We start from the raw sequence: 22106 nt of genomic DNA, 5'->3' as shown, positions 1-22106 counted from the left end.
GCTGGGAAAAAGATCTGTGTGGTAATCATAGGGACATTTGTCTTCTTAGTGTAGGTGGAAAAGTATATGGGAGGATACTTACTGAGAGAGTTAGCAAAATAACAGAGGAATTAACTGGAGAGGAACTGAGGGGTTTTAGGGAGGGAAGAGGATCAGGTATTCAACTTATGGTCTTTCGTGGAAAAGTTTGTAGAGAAGAGAATGAAGTTGTACGAGTATGTGACCTTCATGGATTCAGAGAAAGCATATGACGGAGAAGATAGACAAGAAAATAATGAGGAAAAACTTAAGAATATATGGAGGAAATGGGAAGCTGTTAAGTGCCCTGAAGGGTATGTATGATGGCACTAAGGCTGCAGTGCATATGGATGGTGAACTATACGCAATTTTCTGTGTGAATATTGGATTCAAACAAGAATGTGCGATGTCTCCATGGTTGCCCAATCTGTATGTGGTTGTGATTATACAACAGATACAGGGTACGGTAGTGGATGTTGGAGCAACCCTAATGAGAGAGGGCAGCATTTGGAAACTTCCTGTTCTCTTGTGTGTAGATGATACGGTATTGTTTAGTGAAGATGAAAGGGCACCGCAAAACTTGGTGAATGAATTTGTGAGAGTGTGTAAGGAATGGAATCTAAGCAAGTGAATGTAGGGAAGAGCAAAGATGTGGTTTTCGGGGTAATGAAGTTACTGAATTCCCAGTGAGGTTATGTGATGAGGAAATGGAAAATGTGATTCCATTTAATTACTTGGGTACTGTGATGAATAAGGATGGAAGTTTGGAGGATGTAGTCCTTGAAATGGTACAGCAGGGAAGAAAGGTTGCTCTCTCTTTGAAAGCATTGATAAGAAATAGGGATGCGAGCATGGAAGTAAGAGTTGCTGCATGATATTATTGTGATACCAACTCTAACGTATGGATGCAAACTTTGGACGTTTTTGGAAGGACACAAGTCTAGAGTGAGGGCAGTGGAAATGAGTTATGTGAGAGAAGCATATGGAATTACATAGAGAGACAGACTGACAAATTAGGAAGTGAAGGGCCGTTGTGGTGTGGATGTGGATGTAATAAAAAGTATTAGCAGAATTACATGGAGGTAGTTCGGCCATGTGGAGAGAATGGTAAGAAATTAACGTGGAGAGTGTACAGTATGTGAGTGAGGAGGAGGGGAGGAGAAGCAGGGGTAGACCGAGGATGAGATGAAGGATGGAGAGGAGAGATACAGGATATGAGAGAGGAGGGGGGGGGTGAGCTGAGGGAAAGGGCAGCGAAATAGCGGAGGATAGGGCGACATGAGGCGATATAAATGTGGCCGCCCCTTGCAGGATTAAGGCGTCTGGCGATAGAAAGATAGATCTGTTTCCGTGAAGCTAGTTTCCCTTGTGGACCGACTATCCCTTGGACCACTTCTCCATCTAAACCTGTTTTCCCTTATGGACTAATGTTCGTCCTATGTGAGAAAACCAAAACTGCATATGGACCCATATTGTCTCATGGACCTCTTAGTAACCCTTGGATGTGTTTTTGATTGGGCCAGTTTCCGAAGGGACATACACCGTACACTATTTGCCATAGAAACATGCTCCTGTCATGGACCTGTTTGCCTTATTGGCGTCTTTTCCACTCCCCACTCCCCCACCCACCCTGGCTGTTCTCCCACCCTGCTCGTCCACCCAATCCAAACCATCCCAAGCCACCCTACCCACACATAAATGTATCTATACACTCACAGGTTCGCCTACCCACTCAATCTAACCCGCGCAACCACTCACAGATCCACCTACCCAACTTCTTAACCCATCAACCCACCCTCCCTACCCATTAATCCGACTCACCTACCAATCCGCTCACCCTGCCCATTCTCATAGCCACCGTGAACTCTCGCTGAGCCACTAACACCCAACTTACCCACCCTGCCCACTCACCTGCCCAGTGACCGACCACGTCCACCCACCCACTCACTCCATGCACCCACCAACAGTGTCCAAGTAGCGCACCTACTGACACATCCCCACCCATCCCACTCACCATAACCAAGGGCTCACTCCACTCATACCGTCCGCCAACCTTAAACCGCCTGCTCTGACTTACCCGCCCCATCTATCTCCCTCACCCTCCCTACCTCATCGTTTTTCCTACTGACCTACCCAGCCTGCCAATGAGTTTCACAAACATGGGTTGCAAGTTTTCTCTCTCTCTCAAACACACACACACACACACACACACACACACACACACACACACACACACAGAAAGAGAGAGAGTGGGGAGTTGATACGTGGAGGGTAGATAACGGGGTGTGTGGGTCTAGCGGAAGGTGCGTAGGAGGTAGAGAAGTTAATGGTGAGAGTGTGTCGAGTGAAGAAAAGGGAGCTTCTTTAATATGGGCAGTAAATTCGTCATTTTATTATTCATATTAACATTACGCGTCCATGAACTTAGTAATCAATTAGAAATAATTGTTTTCTTACGACAATCCATTAGTCGAACCGGAAAAGGAAAGGGGGATTCGTTCGAACCTTTCGAACTCCGTCTGCTTCCATGCCTGATTTTACAGTATATATAACTCTGATTCTGCAAAAATGTTATTTTGTGAATAGTATTATATTTTGAAGCCAGGTTTCCTAAGTGAACACCATGCCTTAACCTGCCAGCTTATTAATATGATTCCTGGTATCAATTGTTTGTGCACTCGTGTTTAACTTAGCCTGAACCAGGTCCGACGCACATACCCAAATGAATACTATTGTATATAGTGTTGGTCTAAATTATGTAAGTTTTGAGTACTGCAGCGATATTTCATATGGATGTCGTATGCATATACATGCTTTATACTGCATACCAACCACTTCGATCTATATGAATATGGATATCAAACACTGTGATTCGATCGTAATAACAGGGTTTCCCAGCTCATTCAAATCCATGAAAGTTCAAAGGCACTGGTGCCACATCACATCTACCAAAACGCGCCAGCCACTGTAACATTGGTCAGTGCTGGTAATTGTTCAATGTAATATGCTTCCAACTCTTTGTAGTGGTGAGTCACTGTGTGTGTGTGTGTGTGTGTGTGTGTGTGTGTGTGTGTGTGATAGTGAGTGAGTGAAGTAAGAGGCACAGTTCCGTCCTGACTGCTATAAGTACTCGCCCGTGTATAATACATGTTAATGCGAGTTTGTCTTATTATATTGTTAATCTATTTTCAGGTGGAATATCTATTGATAGATTATGGTAGCAAGACGGATATTATTTATACTTACGAAATATATGGCACACGGAAATTTTGACCACCAGTTAAGGAAAGGTATTGTTTCCAAAAATAAAAATATAAGCCGATAATAATCAGCAATTTCATATTTTTTTCCTCCATTCACCAGAATGACTGTCAAATAGAATTCATCCAACATTAAGGATGTAAGGTTTGTTAGTATTCAACCTGATATCATTTTGAACTCTACAATAGCGGGTAGGAAACCAGGAAATTCTGTGATTCTTGGCATTCGTCGCTCATACACTCCCACCCTTCGCGTCAAAAAGTCAGAATATTGAAATCCAGTGGCTTTCGTCCATCTAATGATTTTATAACTACACACACACACACACACACACACACACACACACACACACACACATGTGAGAGCACAAAGGAGCTGATAAGCCAAGCCCCGCTGTCAGTTTAACTGGTTCTTACAATTATCTTGGTGGCGGGGTTGCCGGTTGTATCCATCCGTGGAATGTTGACAGAGTTGAAGGAGGAAAGAGGAAGCATGGCGCGAGAAGACTCTCATTCGTGCTGGTTGAGTTACTTGAATGTATTTTACTTTATTTTATCTACATTATTATATTACCTTACCTAATTCATAACACCATTAAAGAAACGTGATTTACAATATATATTGCATGTAGAACAAGAAAAAAATAATTCTCGGTAGTGCTGTCATGTATATCAGTAACTATAATTATAGTCTACAAACCATTCACATATATTGTATTCTTTTCATTAATAGTTTGAAATATTCTCATGATAATTATTTACTACATTTCACACTCAGCTTACCCAATCTGAGAACTATGGAAGACAGCACTGCCTGATTTACTGAATATAAGACCGATGGTTTACAGCTGATTAACCAAGCGAGTCCGAGGATGGCTTCGCTTCGTTCATGTTATCTCCTGATGTTTCTGATAGCCACCGGGCTGGCTTTCACAACTGGATGTGATAATTTCAGTCCTGAAATTATTTTCTATACATCAAAGCTTTCGTAACTTGAATACAATCGTCAAACAACAGCAGGAGTTAACTGAAAGGACGTCTTCTGGATTCAAGGGGTTAATAAGGCAAAAATCGGAACGATGAACAGTAGCAGTGACATCTTCATACAGAACAGGATTCATTATTTTGCAAAATCTGGTTACTTCGCTAGGAAATAAAAGCGTGTTTTTTGCAATAAAATTAATCACACTGTTTGCCATAACACGCATTTATCTTAAACAATGTACTGTATTTGACTTACTACAAATAATTTAGTTACCGCTGATGTTGAGCATGGACACAGAGGGCAAGGAATTTCCTGATCAGGGCTCATCTGAGATAATTTTTAAGGTAACTAGATTTTTAAGGTAATTCTGAGGTAATTCGGGGCGATTTGATGCTAAATCTAAGGTAATTTGAAATGTTGATACTTTTAATGTGTATGTGCATTTAATAATATTATATTGTGTTTGTTAAAAAGTCTGGTGTAATTATAATAATAGCTAACAGAGGCTACTGTATGATAATATTACTAATATATACGGTTAGTGACGGTTACATTGCATGGTGCCCGGCTGGGTGGCGGCCCAGTGTTGCTGCGTACGACAGTTATCACAAAATGTAGTAATACGGCACTGTAAGTGATATAAGATAGTATACAGTATGAGTTGGTGTAACTCTTACATTAATCCGTAACAGAATCAGAATGCGAGAATTTTATGGTGCTGGGTACGATAATATGGGTCTGGAAGGCAACACCGCCTGGCTAGCAGCACTACGTCTACGTGTCTCCGTCACGTCTGTACGGTATGTGAACTGCCGATAAAGCGATACTGGGCATGAACGGCTGTTGACGGCTCCACCTCCGACTCGTCGTCCATTAGCCTTGTGTAGACGCAGCCAGCAAGCGCAGTAAGTGTGCCTAGTTCCAGTCCCAAATTTGCAGGCTTCACAGCAGTGGTGTGACTGTCTTCATTCCTGAGGGGGCAAAGGTGGGTCCAATCCATCATCTGGAGGGGCCAGAGTACGTGGTATTTTGGGGATGTTTGTGGTTTTCCCTCAGATTATATTCTGCTGAATTGATACGATGAGTGAATGAATGGTATTAAATACAAGCTTCTTTTGTTTAGTAAGTTTATTATCTTGTGTTCTCGATATTTTCTCTTGTTTGTGCAAAAACATATATAATGTACATGCAGTATATAATACAGGGAATTTTTAAGGTAATTTGCTTGCATCTAGGGTAATTTCACTAGCAATTCAAGGAAATCTTTGTTGCCTGTTGTGAGAGCCCTGTTCCTGATCCAGCCACCATAGAGCACCAGAGTAGTCTACACAGGCAGATGTGTATCCTCATTAAATGACGTTGGTGAACTGTACATAATGCTGGATGATATGATTTTGCTGATTGATACTTTTAAACTTCAGGGGCTCTCAACTAATGAAGAAAGATTACAGCCCTTCCAGCATGTCAGGTTTAATTTCTGGTTACCAAAAAAAACTTTCACACCTGGCGATCGGAACTAATGAAGGAAGATTACAACCTTCCAGCTCGCGTGATATTATTGATGACTTAATGAAGATGAGAAAAACACAATGGTGAGGGGGAATTAAGGGTTAGAGAAGTGCTTGAGCTTGTGAGAGAGGAATGCGAGGAATGTAGCAGGAGGTGGTTGTCTGATGAACAGCCCTTGTCGCAGAGCATGCCAGGAGGGATAAAGACATTAAAGATCAAGAGTATAATGATGAGTGTGGCGAATTTTTACTTTTGATGGTGCAAATTAATGAAAAAATATTACAATTCTTCCAGTGCTTTAAGAAACTGTATTAACAGTCTAAGCTGCAAATTCTAATTAACTTTAGGTATATAAGGTTACCATAAATTGCAATACACAATCACCACTAGCACCACACCTGGTGGTGGCTCAATCGGTACAGAGGTGGCCTGCAGTCCTACCACACCGAGGTTCAAATCCCCGCTGGGGCAAGGAACAGTTTTTACGATCAGAATTTCATAAAATCAGACTTTACTGATCTACCACAAGGCCCGCCGACATGTTGTAAGAGTACTCCCGGTAATACCAATACGCAGTCCTGTATGAGACAGCCCTACCATGTATTCAATATGGACGGTGGGTGTTAGCGCCGAAGTGGTGACATGTAGAGGTGTATGGTATGTAGGAGGACTACTGGACCTTGGAAGCACAGGCTGTGAAGCCTATGCTCAGAGTCGAACACACACACACACACACACACACACACACACACATATATATATATATATATATATATATATATATATATATATATATATATATATATATATCTTACGGGAACTGCTCAGTTTGATGGTTTGGGCGTGGATGTGGCAGTGGGATTAGGAAACTAATAAACTGCAGAATACGCGTTGAGAACGCAGAGTTGACCTAACACCGTACGAGAAAGCGCTTGCTGGAGTGGTAAAAGAGCGATTTATCAGTTTATCTGTGTGACCATATCAGTCTCTCTCTCTCTCTCTCTCTCTCTCTCTCTCTCTTAATGTTTATTTATTCATATATGCTGGTAATAATGAACCAAAGACCAGAAGCCCACAAACTTGTTCCCCGAAAAAAAAAAAAAAAAAAAAAATCAAATCAAAATTAGACAGCCAAATTCAAACTCAGTTCATTCCGTGATGACAGGACACACTGCGTTTAAAAACATAGGCAACGCTTCGCTGTTGCACCTTATATAGGACCACTTTTATGCCTTGATAGACGTATGAAAACCATTTACTATAGTTGCTGCTAGATGACACCACCATGTCAAATACACCTATATGGGATCACTTTTATGTCTCATGAGGCCATAAGCTCTATCGTCTTCTCTATCGAGAGTTCAAATTTGCTGTCAGCTGACACCTGTGGTGGTGCCATCTAGTAACATCTGTAGTAAATGTTCTTCATATAAGCTTATCGAGACATGAAAGTGGTCCTATATAAGGTTAGTTGACATGCCCAGTTACCGTTTACAACAAACTGTTTGAAACAAGAGTCTTGCCGCAGGTCCCTGAGTAATTCTGCTCTTGTTTTTCCATCATGCTACCACAACGTGAAGGTCTTAAGGATTTGGATAATTTTACCTTATGTCCAACAACAATGGTACAGCTGCCTTTTCATCTGACGCCAGACATTCAAGGAAAAACCCCGTCTGGTCGGTCACATGACGAATAATATCATTTAATTCCTCTACTTGCAGAAAATTTCCCAGGGCAGCCATGGCGCACGAACGTGCTCAATACAGTCTTGCCGACCCGCTTTCGCGACGCCAACTTGAAACTCAGTGTCAATCAAAATGGAAATCAAGATGATCTTGACTTGAAAATGTCGCGAAAACGCAACTATGGTACCTCGCTAGCCAACATACACGTAGCCACTGGGGGGGCAGGGGGGCAGTTTACCCCCCCCCCGGGACAATTTGGGGGAAGTGCTGAAAGGGATTTTTGGCATAGTCCTTGTATGACAATACAGTTTTCCTAATTTTACCGTTTCTATATTAAACAATATTATCTATTTCCAAAATTATTTTTTGGGGGAGCAATAGTTTCCTTTGAAACTGGAAGTTAGACTAAATATTATAAAACCCTTGAGAAAAAATGACCAGTTTTAACTTAACAATTTCCCCTATCACCTAAATTTATGTGGTTAATATTAGAGCTCTAATGATGTTTTGCACTTGAATCCTGATGAGGTGTAAAAATGGTCTTCCTGTCCCCTCAGCCACATCCTGTCATCCTGCAGCCACATCCTCTTACCTTGTAGCTAGTTGCACACAAACACTGCACAATTATTGTTACAAACAACTAAAACAAGCAGAATTTTTGAAGACGGCAGGAAGCCATTTTGATCACCTCAGAGTACATTTTAGAAGGCTAGCAGACATAAATATGTGTACCAGGGGGCTCGTTTGGCTGGGGGACAGGGGAACGTGTCCGCCGCACTCTTTGGAGCCTGAGGGACAGATTATTTTTTTCCTCCCACTTTTCTAGGTGAAAATTTTCAGGATGAATAGCTTTACGCTGTTTTTCTTTCTTTTCCTTAATGGAAAAATCCTTTCTATACAGTACAGTACAGGTGATACGAAAATCAATCCCTGCTGAGCGGGCAGGTCGAGTGGTCACCTGAGTCAAGGATTAAGAGAGGTTAATACCAGCAAATGTATTTACTTAGGTCAGTCTTGACGTATGCACCACCCCTGATGCGTGAGCCAATGAGAAACAAAATAAAAGAATCGGTAGTGGAAAACAGAATTTCTATTGGCTACCACCACAGCAGTAGTACAAAACAGAAAACCAGACTGGGGATGGGTGCGCCAGCAAATTTTGATTTATACATATGTTCTAAGTGGAGAGAGAGAGAGAGAGAGAGAGAGAGAGAGAGAGAGAACCGCAAAGGAAAATAGAAAAAAGCGATAGTGTCACGATTATGGGAAAGTGTGTTTCGGGACACTTACGCCAGTGTGGTGACAGATATTTTGAGGAAATACAGTATTCCAAGTGTTTGCCCCCCACCCCCGGCAGAAATCCTGAATAGGCCAATGCTAGACAACCCCTCCACGTTTCTTGTGGTATAACTTTTACAAATTCAAGTGATTCGAGTTGGGCTTTGAGATAAAATGCCTTAGTGAACCCCGACTCGAATTTAGCGTCACTTCCTAATAACTAATGTAGCTATGCCTTGCGAGAAAATGTTTTTCACAATATTGCTTCGTATTTCTAAATATTTGCACCATTGTGCAAGCGGCAAATCCTTTGACCTGAGTAGATAATCTAATGTAGCCTCTCTCATTCACATTAAAACATGATGACTGGATGGGCAAAAACAATTTAGATGTAACTACCAATGATTTCTAAATATTCCCCACACAATTCAAAGCATTCCTTTGAAGTGATTATCATAACTTTCGCCCCGTCGCCTAGCTGTGACGTTACGTATAAAAATTTAATATCACATTACTGACTGGGAGTTGCTGTGTCGGTACACGTCCCGGAAAGACCAACAATTAATTCTGTTCTGACCGCAAAATAAAAACGTCTTTAGGCTAAAAAAACAGTGTCATTCACATAAGGCTGCTTACTTTTAAAGGAGGCATGTCGTCATGATGTGTAATTTCCAGGTAGGTTATAACACCATGGTGAAATAGGGACACCTCTTTGACATTATTATGGTTTCATTGTTTGGCGAGGCTTTAAAATAACTGTGTTCTTGATGACCTCGTCAGAAGAAAAATTTCTTTGATGCCTAATTTACATCCGATTTTATGACATTTGACTGGATAAAACATATTACCGTGGGAATGATGCTCTTAAAACGAAACCAGCAGTTTACTGATAAAATAAGGATGAAGGTTATTCTTCCATTAGGCTGAGAGTTCAAGATCATTTTTGTAGGAATACTGCAATACACGCCTCGTGAGTGTTTCACAGAATATGAAGTTCTGCATTATCGTTCGTTTATTGAATTTTGTCCTACGTTTATGGGTAAGTGTTATATGTTTCTCCAGAAAAATAATATGGCATTGAAATGTGTAACTACATCAGTGTAAAGTTTTTGTGCAATAGGTCTTAGATAATGCATCCTTTGAATATCTTACACAAAACTTCAGCATTTCACTGTTGGCGCCATAATGATCATGTAGTACAAGAAGAATCTGTACAGAAGCTAGGTTACGTATCACTGTGCGAGTTGCACTGTAATGCAAATACTCCCTTTATCATCTCAGTTTCCCAATTTCATAGATTATGCTTGTCGTTCACGACATACTGTAATTTTAATATCCAATAACTGTGGAGATAATATCACTGAATTCGGGGGTTGCAATGTTCGTCGTGCACTGTGATCCCCAAACTCGAAGCTCAAAAGATGAGTTTGTCTGCCCAGATTAGTATCCATACCAATAATTTCTCATCTGTAGCCTACCACATATATATGAGTGAGGGGATGTGTCAGTACCAGAGTAAACAATATCTTCTCCGCATACATGGGTTAAGGGGATGTGTCACTGCCAGTGCGAACTCTAGCCTGGTCACCTCTCTACCACATATGCGTGGGTTCAGATGTGTCAGTGCCAAAGCGAACGCTAGCATGGCCACATCTCTACTGCATAGGTTTAGGGGTGTCTCCCAGCTAGAGCGACAGGTAGCCTGGCCACATCTCTGGTGTAGAAACGTGTCAGTGCTAAATCACATGCTAATCTGGCCACATCTCTGCCACATATGCATATATTAAGGAATGTGATAATGCCTGATAACTCCTTTACCTAGTCACATTTCTGTCACATACAAGTTACAGTAGTAGTGCAAATACGATTTTTAGAAAGCTTGAGCTCAAAAGGACGGAGGTCATATTCGTGTGCTGGTTCAGTTTTGCCCAGTAGGTTGCCCATGAGTGCGCGTTCACGCACGCACGCATGCTTGCACACATACATGCACAAACCTGCACATACACAAGCGCGCGCACGCACACACGCACACACACACACACACACACACACACACACACACACACACACACACACACACACACACACAAGGCACGGATTCTGGGTAGGGAGGGGCGTGGGGGGCGTATGCCTCAGTATTTTCGGCAGACCTATGTATATTTATAATAAATGAACTATGACAACAAAACATAAGTATTAAGTATCTTACATAAATACTTTCATGGAATCATTTCCATGAAAAGAAAGCTTTGGTGATAAAGTGTGGAGGGTGTGACAATAGCACGTTCATACTTGTATATACACAAAGAATCATGCCACAGTCTTCCTGAGTGCTGCATCCAGCTCTGACCAACCCCGTTCCACATCCACTCATCCCCCGTCAAACACCCAGACATAGGCCTCCCCCATCATGGCCTCCCCCACTACACACACACGCACAATATCCACGATGTCTCTTTGCGGTAATACAGTGCTATTCACTGCTGTTCTGTTTTCATTGATTTTGCATCTAAAATCCCAGCCTCTGATGGAGGCTGCACCTATTTCATCCTTGCACATATGTATTAAGACTTCACACTCTGAAGTACGATGACGTCTAATTATTTTATTTGCTAATTAGAAGGACGATTTTATTTGGCAGTCTTATTATTGGGGTGTTCGATTATAGAATTAATAAACCTCTGCCGTCTTGAGGTCATTTGTCACTTATATAAGATTGACTGGTTGTAATCTGTTAAGTATTATCACGTAATCATGATGAAGGGACACTTATTTTATGGAACGGTTATGCCAAACGTATGATGCTCGATGTCGATTAGGGCAATCACGGTCTTATTATGTGGTGGTATCGGGGTATTGAGCGCATGACCTGGTCTCTTTATAGTTCTTATTGTATTAAAAACCAAGAGCACCGACACTTCTGGTCGTCATTAAAATAAGTGGTGGCAATAACTTGAAAGGGTACAGGAGGGAAGAAAGGTTGCTGGTTCTTTGAAAGCAGTGATAAGAAACAAGGAAGTGAGCATGGAAGTGAAAAAGTTACTACATGACAGTATTGTGATACCAACTCTAACGTATGGAAGTGAAGCTTGGACGTTGTTGGAAAGACACAAGTCAAGAGTGAGAGTAGCGGAAATGAGTTATTTAAGAGGAGCCTGTGGAGTCACATGGAGAGACAGGCTGACGAATGAGGATATAAAGGAGCGTTGTGGTGTGGATGTGGATGTGATAGGAAGCGTTATGAGGAACACACTGAGGTGGTTTGGCCATGTGGAGAGGATGGAGGGTGAAAGACTGACGAAGAGAGTGTATGTGAGTGAGGTGGAGGGGGGAAGAGGGAGGGGGAGGCCGAGGATGAGATGGAGGGATGGGGTGGAGAGGTACAGTATATGAGAGAGGGGTGTGTGAGTTGGGAGCAGGGCAGTGAAATGGCGGGGGACAGGGCGACTTGGAGGCGATTTGTTTGTGGCCACCCCAAACGGGATTGAGGCGTCTGGCAATAGATAGATAGATAGATAATGGCTTCTCATCTACCAATGAAATCATAGCACATGTGGTTACTATATATCGAAAAATAACAGCACGATTTTTTTTTTTTTTTCAAATTATTCCGACTCAATGATGATGGAAGTTTGCCTTGTTAGGGTTATTAATTATATTGTGCCACCGTCCATTATGATAAGGTTCTCTGACTTTGGTGCATGAAATAAGCCTAGAAAACCTCCTTTTCAATCCTCAAATGGCCCATGACAGTGGAAATGTGTAGGTGTCTACATTTTCATTGTTGCAGTTATGTCCAAATGGTTAAAATTTCATTGAAAATATATTTCCCTGGTTCACCACCATTTCTTTTATAAAGAAAAGAAATTATTATAACCTCGTTTGTTACTATGAATTATTCTTTGGTACTGCTCGGCTAAAGGAAAATGTCTGGTAATATGAAACTTCTTTCATAATCAAATCAAAATAACCAAAGAGTTGCATTTATGTATTAACAGGGACGTTTTCTAGGCGTATTACATGCACCAAAGTCAGTTAATCTTCTCATCACAATGGATGGTAGCACAGTATACAAGAAAATTCTAACAAGGCAACATTCCATCATTGCTGAATCAGAATACTTTGAAAAAAAATATATATATATTCGTGCAGTTATTTTTCGTTACATAAGTCGTTACCACATCTGCTACGATTCGATTGGTAGATGAGAAGTTATGTGCACCACATATTGTAATGAGGACCAGTGCCTGTGGATGCAGTACTCTGGAAAACGGTGACATGATCCCTTGTGCATTTATAAGTATGAACTCTTGATAACTCATTGTCAAACCCTCCACAATTTATCATTTGGCCTCTTGTTTCATCGAAATGATTCCATGAAAGCATTTATGTAAGACACTTAATACTTATGTTTTGCTGTAATACTTTACTTTTTATAAATATTCATTGATCTGCTGATAATACCGGGACATACGCCCCCCACACCCCTCCCCACCCAGAAACCGTGCCTAGTGTGTGTGTGTGTGTGTGTGTGTGTGTGTGTGTGTGTGTGTGTGTGTGTGTGTCCGTGTGCACGTGCATGATTATCATGTATTAGTGCACACCTGTGCAGTGTGTCCAGGCATCTCGAAATGATCGGATGTTGAATTTGGCTCTCTCTGGTATTTTGTTTTTCTCGTGGAGGGAACTGTTATTGGAGGCTCATGGCCTTTGGTTCCTTCTTCCTTGCATTAAAAAAAAAAAAAAAAACACGTGCGTGCATGCTTACGCGCGCACTTACGGACAACCTACAGGGTCTGTTGCCACCAGAAGTAGGACACTGGGCAAACTGAACCAGCACACGATTAGGTCCTCCGTCCTTTTGAGCTTAAGCCTTCTGAAATTCATTTGTGCACTACTTCGGCAGGTGGGGGCGCCCATCATCCACCCACTTAGTGTAGTGGTACTCTGTTTTTTTATGGTAGCTGTACATTGTGTGGCTACCCAAATGTTTTCCTGTAAACTAGGAGAGCATTTACAACGCTGGGTGGTAACCTTATAACCAACCGACACGTGTTCCCTACGTGACAGCAAGTGGGTTGGCGAAGGGTAAGTGCCTCTCCCCGGAAAACAACTAACTAAAAATACGAACAAGAAGCCTCGGACAAGGACTGACCAAAAGATGACGAGTAAGGACCGAACAAAGGACATGATACGGATGGCGAAGTGGAATGTAAGGGGTGCAAATGATGAGGTGGAAGAGAGATTGTCCAGGTGCTTAAGGGTGCGAAAGTGGATGTTTGTAGATTAACTGAAATTAAATGGAGAGGAGAGAGTGTGAGAGAATGGGAGTATGGATGCGGTATATGTGCGGAAGTAGGTGAGAATGAGAGGACAAAAGAAGGAGTGTGTATTGTTGTAACAGAAGGAAGGAGAATATAAGAGAATATGGATCAGTTGCCTCAAGGATTGTGTGAGTAAGATTGAAAGTTGGACTACAAATGTGGACAATTGTGTGCTTGTATGCAATGACGCAAGATCGTGCATGCAGAGTGAGAGAAGAGTTCTGGACAAGTGTGGAAGGGTGTATGGAAAATTTTTGAGAGGAATGGATGCGTGTCTGATTGGCGATATGAATGGTAAAGAAGAGAATGTGAATTTGGATAAAGAAGATTGTGAGGGGGGTGTGCCTGCAGAGATAGATGAGAATGACAGTGCTTTAGTGGACATTTGTGCCGGGAGGGGGTTGGTGATAGCCAATACCCTCTTCAGGTACAAAATGAGCCACAGGTATACATGGCGAGTGATGAGAATGGAGGGTGGTGAACTGAATGAAAGGAAGGCAATGAATATGTATATGTGGATGAGAGGATGCGAAGGTGTGTAATAGATGCAAGGGCATATAGAGGTTGGGGGAGTGAACTTTCTGACCAGAATCAAGGTCAAAGTAAAATGGAGAAATAGAAGAAGGGAAGGAAGGGAGGAAGGAGTAGATACAAGGAGAGTGAAAAAGTTACAAGAGGATGAGAAAAAGGCAGAATATAAGAGAGAAGTGGAGGAACGATTGGGTAAATATGAGTTGGAGCAGATGGGGGACGTGCGTGCAAGATATTTACAGAAGAAATATGTGCAGCATGTAAGGTGGTGTGTGGGGTGAAGAGAAGAAGAAAGGGGGTGCAAGGAACAGCATGGTGGAATGAAGAGGTGAGAAAGGCTGTGGCACAAAAGAAGAAAACATATAATGAATGAATGAGAAATAGGGGCGTGGAAGAAGTTGAAAGACAGAAGAGAGAGTTATATGAGGTATGCCGAAACGAAGAGAGGTGAAAAGATTATTAAGAGAGAGTAAGAAGAGAGTTGATGATGAATATGGAGGGAATTTGAGTATAAAGTGGAGGGACTGCAAGAAAATGTTCTGGAAAGAGGTAAAAAGAGTTAGACAGGGTGGCAATGAAGTTAGTCAAGGAGTGAAAGATAAAAATGGTAGATTACTAATGTAGAAAGGAGAAAAAGTGAGCAGATGGAGAGAACACTTTAAGGAATTGTTGAACATAGAGAATGAAAGTAATGCGAGTGTGAATGGCTGGGTAATGTCTTTGAGAAGGAAGGAGGTCAGAAGACAGGAAGAAATTAGTAGGATGGAAGTTATTGAAGCAATGAAGAAAGTCAAAATGGGGAAAGCCCCAGGAATTGATGGAGTGTGTGGTAAAATGCTGAAGCATGGGGGAGACATAGTAGTGGGATGGATGTGGAAGATGTGCAGATTGGCATGGGAGGAAGGTAGAGTCCCGGATAATTGGAAGTCATGTATAAATTTTCCCTTGTACAAAGGAAAAGTGGAAAAAGAAGTGTGTGGGAATTATAGGGACATTTGTCTTCTTAGTGTAATAGGAAAAATATATGGTAGGATACATATTGACAGAATTGGGGAAATGACAGAGGAATTAGCTGGAGAAGAACAGGGAGGTTTTAGGATGGGAAGAGGTTGTGTATATCAGTTACTCATTCTTAGATCTTTAGAGGAAAAGTTTCTAGAGAAGGGAAAGAAGTTGTATGCGGCCTTCATGGATTTGGAGATAGCATATGGAAGGGTGGATAGACAAGGATTGTGGAAAGTATTAAGAATATCTAGAGTAGATGGGAAGTTGTTGAATGCTGTGAAGAGTATGTATGAGGGTGCTAAGGCTGCAGTGCGTGTGGATAGCAAACTCAGTGATTTTTTCTATCTGAAAGTTGGGTTGAAACAGGGATGTGTCATGTCTCCATGGTTGTTCAGTCTGTACATGGATGTGTTTATAAAAGATATACATGGTAGGGCAGTGGAGTGGATGTTGGAATGGCCCTAATGAGAGAGGGCAGGGTTTGGAAACTCCCTGTACTGTTGTTTGCGGATGATACTGTGTTGTTAAGTGATGGCGAAGGGGAGCTACAAGGCTTGGTGGATGAGTTTGGGAGAGTGTGTAAGAAACAGAATCTAAAGGTGAATGTAGGGAAGAGTAAAGTTATGGTCTTCGAGAGAAGTGAAGTCAGTGAATGTACAGTGAGGGTGGATGATGAGGAAATGGAAATTGTGAGCATGCATAAGTACTTGAGTAGTGTGATGAGTAAGGATGGAAGTTTGGAGGGTGAAGTGCTTGAAAGGGAACAACAAGGAAAAAAGTTTGCTGGTTCCTTGAAAGCAGTGATGAGAAACCGCGAAGTGAGCATGGAAGATAAAAAATTACTACATGACAGTATTGTGATACCAACTCGAACGTATGGGAAAGAAGCTTGGACGTTGCTGGAGGGACACAAGTCAAGAGTGGAGGCAGTGGAAATGAGTTATTTGAGAGGAGCATGTGGAGTCACATAGAGAGATAGAATGACAAATAAGGATGTGAAGGAGCGTTGTGGTGTGGACGTGGATGTGGTAGGAAGCGTTAGGAGAAACACACTGAGGTGGTTTGGTCATGTGTAGAGTATGGAGAGTGTGAGACTGACGAGGAGAGCTATGTGACTGAGGTGGAGGGGGAGAGAGGGAGGGGGAGATCAAGGATGAGATGGAGGGATGGAGTGGAGAGGCATATGAGAGAGGACGGTGTGAGCTGGGAGCCCGGCAGTGAAATTGAGGGGGACGGGGCAACGTGGAGGCAATTTGTTTATGCCCACCCCGTATGGGATTAAGGAGTCTGGCAATAGATAGATAGATAGACTACTACGGTAAGCCATGAACTTGTATGTGACAGAGATGTGACCAGGTAAACGACTAATCATGAACTATCACTTTCCGTCATCTATGCATATGTGACAGGGATATGGCCAGATTAACATGTGATTTAGCACTGACACATTCCTTCACCAGAGATGAGCCGAGGGTAGCTGTCGCTATGGCTGTGAAACATCTCAACCCACCCATGTGTGGTAGAGAGGTGGCCAGGCTAGCATTCGCACTGGCAGTGACACATCCCCTTCACACACGCATAGGTTGTAAAGATGTGGACAAGCTAGCGTTTACTCTGGCAGTGACACATATCCGCACTCACAGGTATATGGTAGGCTACAGAGGAGAAATTATTGATATGAATACTAATCTAAACAGACAAACTCAGCTTTTGAGCTTCGAGTTTGGGAATCACAGTCGACGACGGTCATTGCAACGTCCGAAGTCAGTGATAGTCCACGACGGTGATTGCAACCTCCGAATTCAGTGATATTATCTCCACAGTTATCGGACATTGTAATTACAGTATGTCATGAAGGACGAGCTTAATCTATTGAGTTCGGGGACTGAGTTGGTAAAGGGAGTGTTTGCATTACAGTGCAACTCGCACAGTGATATGTTACCTAGCTACTATAAAAATTCCTCATTTACTGCCGACAGTGAAAAGCAAAAATTTCATGTAAGATATTCAGAGGATGCTTTATCTAAGACTTATTGGACTAAAACGTTACACTGACGTAGTTACACATCTCAGTGTCATATTATTTCTTTGGAGAAACATAAAATACCTAACCATGAATGTAGGAAAAACATCAGTAAACGAACGATAATGCAGAAAATTATATTCTGTTAAAATGTCACGAGGCACATAATGCAGCATTTCTACAGACGTGATCTGGAACTCTGAGCCTAACAGAAGTATAACCTTCATCTTTATTTTAGCAGTAAACTGCTGTTTTAGTTATAGTTTTCTTTCCAAGGTAATATGTTTTATCTGACAAAACTTCATAAAATCAGATGGAGATCATGCATCAAACAATTTTTTCTTCTGACGAGGTCATCGAGATCTGAGTTGTTCTAGAAACCTCGTCAAAACAATGAAACCATAATAATGTCTAGGAGGTGACCGTATTTCATCATCATGTTATAGCCTACCTGGAAATTACGCATCATCATGACATGCCGCTTTTAAAATTAAGCAGCCTTATGTGAATGACATTTTTTTTAAACCCTGAATATGTTTATATTGTGCGGGTCAGTACAAGATCAATTACTGTTCTCTCAGGGACGTGTACCGACAAAGCAACTCCCAGTCGGTAATGTGGCAGTAAATTATTATACATAACGTCAAATTTAGGCTACTGGGTGAAAGTTATGATAATCACTTCAACGGAATGTTTTCAATTATGTGGGGAGTATTTACAAATTACTGGCAATTACATCGTAATTTTGTCCATTCAGTCATCATGTTTTAATGTGAATGATGGATGCTACATTATGAAAGTGTTGAACATTAGATTATCTACTGATGTCAAAGTTTTTGCTGCTTGCACAGTGGTGCAAATGTTTAATATACAAAGGAATATTATGAAGAACATTTTTTTGACACGGCGTAAATTCATTAATTAATCAGGAAGTGAATCGTGGTTCAGTCAGGCATAGTATTTCAAGGCCTAACTCGAATCACCTGAAGTTGTAAGGTTTACAGTGTTACCACACGAAACGTGGAGGGGTACAATTTCTTTTGTGAGTGAATGTACGTACTAATCCACCTAAGGGTTAAGATTACTTGGGCAGGGCACATTGAAATCTCTGAGATTTTTATTTTTTACTTTTTCATTATTAAAAAAAAAAAAAAAAATTAAAACAGCATTCTACCTAACAAAAAGCACCACTTCACTTGAAGACACATTTCTGTGTGAAAATTTCACGATTATAGTTAACCCGAGGTGTCCCATCGACATATGGGTACGTCGCAACATTTTGTCACAGCTAGACCCATCAAAGTACCAGTACGTCGCGCAATTGCAAGATTCATAATTTGCAAAATTTTCAATTTTCTCGTGTGATTTTTGGTACATATACACGGGACACCTTCCTCCACGAGATACCAGGCAGGGACAATGTCTTACCCCGCATGACCTACCCCCCCCCCGCACATCATTGTCTCGGCAAGTCACCTGTTTCCAGTGCCTTGCCAATAAAGACATTCAGGTCCAGAGTCATTCCCCAATCGATGACAATGTGGAGGACAAAGTTTACATAGCATTAGAAGAAGAAACAGTTAGAAATGATGATCAGGTAATGTCGCCAAAAAAGGTTGGGTATGTTGATGTGATAGTGATTGTAACAATGCTGATATTGCCTATATTACTGTTTGAAAACCAATATACCCTTGTACTACATATAAATTCGTACCAAATAAATAAATAAATACCGTTTATGAGTGGTGTGGAATAGTTACCCTCCCATAGAACTCGTTTTCTTTGGAGCCAACCTGCTAGAAAACCCAGCAAGGTAAGGAGTACTGCTACCTGTATCGAGTATTTGAAACCTCAGGTGAGCGATTTCTCTATGAATTTTCGATGTTTCTCACAAAGAGCGGAGGTTTGAGCCCCCAATTTTTTTTTCCAAAATTGGTCAGGATTGGGGGGAGTCAGTGATGGAAAATCGGTCGGTACGGGGCGGGTTACGAGGGGTGATTAGAAAGAAATGACAGTGAGTCCATAAACTTTTATTAGCATGAAGAACTATCAAACTATGACTCACATTCCTTCAAAGTACTCCCCTCCAACCTCTATGCAGCGTTCTATTCTCTTTCTCCACTTCATGAAGCAAGCGTGGTACTCTGAAGACGGTATACTTCGGAGTTCTGAATTGACGGTCCGTGCCAAGTCTTGGATGCGATGAAATTGCTTCCCAGCGATGGCAGATTTAATTTTTGGAAACAACCAAAAGTCACAGGGAACCAGGTCAGGGGAGTAGGGGTGGGTGGGGGAGCAGAGTTATACCTTGTTGTTCCAGGTACTGCATAGTGAGGCGAGCTTTGTGGGGTGCAGCATTGTCGTTGTGCAGCAAAAGGCGAGACCGACGGCGGGTTGGTGCGGTGTTGGCCTTGTGTTCCAAGACTTGTGGAAGGACCTGGTCTGTGTAGTATTGGGCTGTGATAGTGGACTTTGCAGGCATCACATCCACGCATATTGGTCCTTGAGAATTGAAAAAGATGGTGAAAAGGCGCTTCCGGCTGCGAAAGCCTTCCTTCAAAATCTGAGGTCGAGGGTCTTCATCGCCCAACCACACCATGTTTGACTGCTTGTCACGGGTTGTGAAGAATGAAATCCAACACTCATCTCCAGTAGCAACATCTGAGAACCGTTTTGGACCATTTGGGTCAAATTCAGCAAGCCAGACACGACAAATCCTCACACGTTCAGCCTTTTGCTCATCAGTCAACAAATGGGGTATCCATCGACAACACTTCTTCCTCAGGTGTAATTGTTCATGCACGATGTCATATGCACTCCCATAACTGATATCAAGCTCCAAGGCTAAGAACCTAAGAGTTACAGTTGGATTCTCGTCAATGATGGACTGTGCACGGACAGTTGTTGCTTCGGTCACGGATGTCCGGGGGCGTCCAGAGCGTTGTTCATTTTTCAATTCAGTTTTTCCTGCTGTGAAAGCACGAATCCAGTGGGAAACAGTTTCCAGGGAAGGAGTAGTGTCTGGATAAACTTGTAATAATTCCCCTCGAATCTCTGTTGCTTTCTTTCCCAGTTTCCACCTCGTAAAAATGTAGAACCTGCAGCCTTCTTTCGAGTAATCCATGTTTCTGGCCAGAGAGCAAAAACAAGAGTGAAGCATTCACTCACAACAATAAAACAAGAAAAGTCAGGCATACGGCGACAAGTTCAAACTCGTAAGGACAGGCAACTCTGCACTCTCCTTGCTCCCCTACCTCCCATCATTCAAGGTTTTCATGTTATAGCACGAACTGTCATTACTTTCTGATCACCCTTCGTAATACTCTCTGAGTTTTTCTCTGGGAAGGAAATCTCTAAGCATTTTTACTTTTCCTTAAAAAAAAAAAAAACTACTTACGACAGCATTCTACCCATCAAAAGGCAATAGTTCACTTTAAGACACATAGATACATGAAATTTCATGACTCTACAGTTAATACTTTCTGAGGTTTGCTCCAGAAACGAAATTTCTATGCCCCGCCACCCACCCAGCTGCCAGATTCTACGGACAGACACCACTGATAACAATACCCTCCTCTGACTTTGTCAGGTGGAGAGTAAAAATAGAGGTCATAGGCAGTTGGAAATACAAATCGAGGAAGACAGTTCCTGCATTGATCTGTTGGATACATGACGGTCTGGGAGTTACGCCTAACTCCTGCATCAGAGAGATGGACAGAAAAGAGATGAGAATTTGCTGCTTGATGTGTGCTATGCCAGCTCCATATTAGAGAAGAGATTTAAGCAGACAGTTCAGAGGAGCAGTAAACACTGGACTTGCAAGAGAAAATAGGTAAACAAACAACAGTGCAGCGAAAAGACAGGTTGAAGGGAGGAGAGTTAATGAGATAAAAAGCCTTTGACTTCCATTGTGGAGAAAAACTGTATGTGAGGAGCCTCCCCATATATGAGAGTTGTACTCTGTAGAGGGGCGAATAATACATCTGTAACAAATCAATGACTGTGGAGGGGTAAAGAAGGCATGGAGTCGACTTAGCACGCCAAATGTCTTAAATGTAGAATTTACAAGAGAGGAAATATGATCTTTCTATGATAAATTCCGAGAAAATGAAACCCTAAGCATGTTCACTAGGGATGCAGGGTTGAGTTGGATATTTAAAAAAAAATATATAGGATTCCCCTGTGGAAGATTTTGACTGGTCAAAAGACGTATGAACTGAGTTTTTGGTGCATTAAAAACAAGATTAATTTTACCCCAATGAAAGATATGAGCCAAGTTAGACGTTAGGTGTGCCATAGCCTAATTGCTTGTTTGTTGAAGTAAGTGCTTAAATGAACAATACGAAAAGTGAATGGGAAGGTGAAGGATAGAGTCACCAACGTTTGAGTGGACAGGGTTAGATGTACAGCTTAGAAAGTCACTGATGAATAGAAGGAAGAAAGTTGTTGATAGGGCAGAGCCCTGAAGGACACCACTATTGGTAGCTC

The sequence above is a fragment of the Coenobita brevimanus genome, chromosome 15 (assembly GCF_032717465.1).
Source record: "Coenobita brevimanus isolate Jiangsu-jjx chromosome 15, ASM3271746v2, whole genome shotgun sequence".
In the NCBI taxonomy this organism is placed as follows: domain Eukaryota; kingdom Metazoa; phylum Arthropoda; class Malacostraca; order Decapoda; family Coenobitidae; genus Coenobita; species Coenobita brevimanus.
This window is presented reverse-complemented; position numbering follows the sequence as displayed.